The sequence below is a fragment of the Schistocerca gregaria genome, unplaced genomic scaffold (genome assembly GCF_023897955.1).
Source record: "Schistocerca gregaria isolate iqSchGreg1 unplaced genomic scaffold, iqSchGreg1.2 ptg000336l, whole genome shotgun sequence".
Lineage (NCBI taxonomy): Eukaryota > Metazoa > Arthropoda > Insecta > Orthoptera > Acrididae > Schistocerca > Schistocerca gregaria.
The window spans coordinates 1,845,308-1,851,847 of NW_026061801.1; positions in this window are offsets into that span (position 1 = coordinate 1,845,308).

Consider the following 6,540-nt stretch of genomic DNA (forward strand, 5'->3'; position numbering starts at 1 on the left):
AAAAAGTCAATAATCGGTACCTAAAACTTGAATTGTACTACTTCTTACTGGCTATTACATCAACTTAGAAGCTTCATCTGTGTTCTACTGTGGTGCTTTTAGTGTCTCCGCATACCGCAGCTTGCGACATAGCTTTGCAGACGATAAATGTAACCGTTTCAGACAGAAGTGCGGCCATTGTGTTGATCTGGCTTGAAGTCGATTCGATAACAAATGACGAAAACGAAGGGATTTCTCAGGTTTTTACTACATATGAACATTTTTCACATTTTCCCGTGCAACTCGGCTGCTAGTCCTCATTTCATGCAAAGACGTAAGTTCCTAGCTCATGTCTAAAGCACCAAAGAAAGGTAAAAAGTCAATAATCGGTACCTAAAACTTGAATTGTACTACTTGTTACTGGCTATTACATCAACTTAGATGCTTCATCTGTGTTCTACTATGGTGCTTTTAGTGTCTACGCATACCGCAGCACACGACATAGCTTTGCAGACGAGAAGTACAACCGTTTCAGAAAGAAGAGCGGCCAATGTGACGATCTGGCATTAAGTCGATTCGATAACAAATGACGAAAACGGACGGATTTCTCAGGTTTTTACTACATATGAACACTTTTCACATTCTCCCGTGCAACTCGGCTGCTAGTCCTCCTTTCATGCAAAATCTTAAGGTCCTAGCCCATGTCCAAGGCACCAAAGAAGGGTAAAAAGTCAATAATCGATACCTAAAACTTGAATTGTACTACTTCTTACTGGCTATTACATCAACTTAGAAGCTTCATCTGTGTTCTACTATCGTTCTCTTAGTGTCTCCGCATACCGCAGCACGCGACATAGCTTTGCAGACGATAAATGTAACCGTTTCAGACAGAAGTGCGGCAAATGTGACGATCTGGCTTTAAGTCGATTAGATAACAAATGACGAAAACGGACGGATTAATCAGGTTTTTACTACATATGAACACTTTTCACATTCTCCCATGCAACACGGCTGCTAGTCCTCCTTTCATGCAGAATCTTAAGGTCCTAGCTCATGTCCAAGGCACCAAAGCCAGCAAAAAAGTCAATAATCGATATCTAAAACTTGAGTTGTACTACTTCTTACTGGCTATTACATCAACTTACAAGCTTCATCTGTGTTCTACTATGGTGCTTTTAGTGTCTCCGCATACCGCAGCACGCGACATAGCTTTGCAGACGATAAATGTAACCGTTTCAGACAGAAGTGCGGCCAATGTGACGATCTGGCTTTAAGTCGATTAGATAACAAATGACGAAACCGGACGGATTTCTCAGGTTTTTACTACATATGAACACTTTTCACATTCTCCCGTGCAACTCGGTTGCTAGTCCCCCATTCATGCAAAATCTTAAGGTCCTAGCCTATGTCCAAGGCACCAAAGAAGGGTAAAATGTAAATAATAGATACCTAAAACTTCAATTGTACTACTTCTTACTGGCTATTACATCAACTTAGAAGCTTCATCTGTGTTCTACTATGGCGCTTTTAGTGTCTCCGCATACTGCAGCACGCGACATAGCTTTGCAGACGATTAGTACAACCTTTATAGGGAGAAGAGCGGCCAATGTCATGATCTGGCTTGAAGTCGATTCGATAACAAATGACGAAAACGGACGGATTTCTCAGGTTTTTACTACATATGAACACTATTCACATTCTCCCGTGTAACGCGGCTGCTAGTCCTCCTTTAATGCAAAATCATAAGTTCCTAGCTCATGTCCAAAGCACCAAAGAAGGGTAAAAAGTCAATAATCGATACCTTTATCTTGAATTGTACTTCTTCTTACAGGCTATTACATCAACTTAGAAGCTTCATCTGTGTTCTACTATGGTGCTTTTAGTGTCTCCGCATACCGCAGCACGCGACATAGCTTTGCAAACGATAAATGTAACCGTTTCAGACAGAAGTGCGTCAAATGTGACGATCTGCCTTTATGTCGACTCGATAACAAATGACGAAAACGGAGGGACCTCTCAGGTTTTTACTACATATGAACACTTTTCACATTTTCCCGTGGCACGCGGCTGCTAGTCCTTATTTCATGCAAAGACGTAAGTACCTAGCTCATGTCTAAAGCACCAAGGAAAGGTAAAATTCAATAATCGGTACCTAAAACTTGAATTGTACTACTTCTTACTGGCTATTACATCAACTTAGATGCTCCATCTGTGTTCTACTATGGTGCTTTTAGTGTCTACGCATACCGCCGCACACGACTAGCTTTGCAGACGAGAAGTACAACCGTTTCAGAAAGAAGAGCGGCCAATGTGACGATCTGGCTTTAAGTCGATTCGATAACAAATGACCAAAACGGACGGATTTCTCAGGTTTTTACTACATATGAACACTTTTCACATTCTCCCGTGCAACTCTGCTGCTAGTCCTCCTTTCATGCAAAATCTTAAGGTCCTAGCCTATGTCCAAGGCACCAAAGAAGGGTAAAAAGTCAATAATAGATACCTAAAACTTCAAATGTACTACTTCTTACTGGCTATTACATCATTTTAGAAGCTTCATCTGTGTTCTACTATGGTGCATTTAGTGTGTCTGCATACTGCAGCACGCGACATAGCTTTGCAGACGATAAGTACAAACGTTATAGGGAGAAGAGCGGCCAATGTGATGATCTGGCTTGAAGTCGATTCGATAACAAATGACGAAAACGGACGGATTTCTCAGGTTTTTACAACATATGAACACTTTTCACATTTTCCCATGCAACGCGGCTGCTTGTCCTCCTTCCATGCAAAGACGTAAGTTTCTAGCTCATGTCCAAGGCACCAAAGAAGGGTAAACAGTCAATAATCGGTACCTAAAACTTGAATTGTACTACTTCTTACTGGCTATTACATCAACTTAGAAGCTTCATCTGTGTTCTACTATCGTTCTCTTAGTGTCTCCGCATACCGCAGCACGCGACATAGCTTTGCAGACGATAAATGTAACCGTTTCAGACAGAAGTGCGGCAAATGTGACGATCTGGCTTTAAGTCGATTAGATAACAAATGACGAAAACGGACGGATTAATCAGGTTTTTACTACATATGAATACTTTTCACATTCTCCTGTGCAACGCGGCTGCTAGTCCTCCTTTCATGCAAAATCTTAAGTTCCTAGCTCATGTCCAAGGCACCAAAGAAGGGTAAAAAGTCAATAATCGATACCTTTAACTTGAATTGTACTAGTTCTTACTGGCTATTACATCAACTTAGAAGCTTCATCTGTGTTCTACTGAGGTGCTTTTAGTGTCTCCGCATACCGCAGCTTGCGACATAGCTTTGCAGACGATAAATGTAACCGTTTCAGACAGAAGTGCGGCCATTGTGTTGATCTGGCTTGAAGTCGATTCGATAACAAATGACGAAAACGAAGGGATTTCTCAGGTTTTTACTACATATGAACATTTTTCACATTTTCCCGTGCAACTCGGCTGCTAGTCCTCATTTCATGCAAAGACGTAAGTTCCTAGCTCATGTCTAAAGCACCAAAGAAAGGTAAAAAGTCAATAATCGGTACCTAAAACTTGAATTGTACTACTTGTTACTGGCTATTACATCAACTTAGATGCTTCATCTGTGTTCTACTATGGTGCTTTTAGCGTCTACGCATACCGCAGCACACGACATAGCTTTGCAGACGAGAAGTACAACCGTTTCAGAAAGAAGAGCGGCCAATGTGACGATCTGGCTTTAAGTCGATTCGATAACAAATGACGAAAACGGACGGATTTCTCAGGTTTTTACTACATATCAACACTTTTCACATTCTTCCATGCAACACGGCTGCTAGTCCTCCTTTCATGCAGAATCTTAAGGTCCTAGCTCATGTCCAAGGCACCAAAGCCAAAAAAAAAGTCAAAAATCAATATCTAAAACTTGAGTTGCACTACTTCTTACTGGCTATTACATCAACTTACAAGCTTCATCTGTGTTCTACTATGGTGCTTTTAGTGTCTCCGCATACCGCAGCACACGACATAGCTTTGCAGACGAGAAGTACAACCGTTTCAGAAAGAAGAGCGGCCAATGTGACGATCTGCCTTTAAGTCGATTCGATAACAAATGACGAATACGGACGGATTTCTCAGGTTTTTACTACATATGAACACTTTTCACATTCTCCCGTGTAACGCGGCTGCTAGTCCTCCTTTAATGCAAAATCATAAGTTCCTAGCTCATGTCCAAGGCACCAAAGAAGTTTAAAAAGTCAATAATCGATACCTTTAACTTGAATTGTACTACTTCTTACTGGCTATTACATCAACTTAGAAGCTTCATCTGTGTTCTACTATCGTTCTCTTAGTGTCTCCGCATACCGCAGCACGCGACATAGCTTTGTAGACAATAAATGTAACCGTTTCAGACAGAAGTGCGGCCAATGTGGCGATCTGGCTTTAATTCGATTGATAACAAATGACGAAAACGGACGGATTTCTCAGGTTTTTACTACATATGAATACTTTTCACATTCTCCCGTGCAACTCGGCTGCTAGTCCTCCTTTCATGCAAAACCTTAAGTTCCTAGCTCCTGTCCAAGGGACCAAAGAAGGGTAAAAAGTCAATAATCGATACCTAAAACTTGAATTGTACTACATATTACTGGCTATTACATCAACTTAGATGTTATATCTGTGTTCTACTATGGTTCTTTTAGTGTCTCCACATACCGCAGCACGCGACGTAGCTTTGCAGACCATAAGTACAACCGTTTCAGAAAGAAGAGCGGCCAATGTGACGATCTGGCTTTAAGTCGATTAGATAACAAATGACGAAAACGGACGGATTTCTCAGGTTTTTACTACATATGAACACTTTTCGCATTCTCACATGCAACGCGGCTTCTAGTCCTCCTTTCATGCAAAATCTTTAGTTCCTATCTCATGTCCAAGGCACCAAAGAAGGGTAAAAAGTCAATAATCGATAACTAAAACTTGAATTGTACTACTTCTTACTGGCTATTCCATCAACTTAGAAGCTTCATCTGTGTTCTACTATGGTGCTTTTAGTGTTTCTGCATACCGCAGCACGCGACATGGCTTTACAGACGATAAATGTAACCGTTTCAGTCAGAACTGCGGCCAATGTGACGATCTGGCTTTAAGTCGATTCGATAACAAATGACGAAAACGGACGTATTTGTCAGGTTTTTACTACATATGAACACTTTTCACATTCTCCCGTGTAACTCGGCTGCTAGTCCTCCTTTCATGGAAAATCTTAAGTTCCTAGCTCATGTCCAAGACACCAAAGAAGGGTAATAAGTCAATAATCAATACCTAAAACTTGAATTGTACTACTTCTTACTGGCTAATACACAAACTTAGAAGTTTCGTCTGTGTTCTACTTTGGTGTTTTTAGTGTCTCGGCATACCGCAGCACACGACATAGCTTTGCAGACGAGAAGTACAACCGTTTCAGAAAGAAGAGCGGCCAATGTGACGATCTTGCTGTAAGTTGATTCGATAACAAATGACGAAAACGGACGGATTTGTCAGGTTTTTACTACATATGAACGATTTTCACATCCTCCCGTGCAACTTGGCTGCTAGTCCTCCTTTCATGCAAAGTGTTAATGTCCTAGCTCATGTCCAAGGCACCAAAGCCAGTTAAAAAGTTAATAATCGATAACTAAAACTTGAAATGTACTGCTTCTTAATGGCTATTACATCAACTTAGAAGCTTCATCTGTGTTCTACTTTGGTGCTTTTTGTGTCTCCGCATACCGCAGCACACGACGTAGCTTTGCAGACGAGAAGTACTACCGTTTCAGAAAGAAGAGCGGCCAATGTGACGATCTGGCTTTAAGTCGATTCGATAACAAATGACGAAAATGGACGGATTTCTAACGTTTTTGCTACATATGAACACTTTTCACATTCTCCCGTGCAACTCGGCTGCTAGTCCCCCTTTCATGCAAAATGTTAAGGTATTACCTCATGTCCAAGGCACCAAAGCCAGCTAAAAACTCAATAATCGATAAGTAAAACTTGAATTGTACTACCTTTTACTAGCTTTTACATCAACTTAGAAGCTTCATCTGTGTTCTACTATGGTGCTTTTAGTGTCTCCGCATACTGCAGCACGCGACATAGCTTTGCAGACGATAAATGTAACCGTTTCAGACAGAAGTGCGAATAATGTGTTGATCTGGCTTTAAGTCGATTCGACAACAAGTGACGAAAACGAAAGGATTTCTAAGGTTTTTAATACAAAGGAACACTTTTCACATTCTCCCGTGCAACTCGGCTGCTAGTCCTCCTTTCATGCAAAATCTTAAGTTCCTAGCTGATGTCCAAGGCACCAAAGAAGGGTAAAAAGTCAATAATCGATCCCTAAAACTTGAATTGTACTACTTCTTACTGGCTATTACATCAACTTAGAAGCTTCACATGTGTTGTACTATGGTGCTTTTAGTGTCTCCGCATACCGCGGCACGCGACGTAGCTTTGCTGACGATAAGTACAACCGTTCCAGAGAGAAGAGCGGCCAATGTGACGATCTGGCTTTAATTCGATTTGG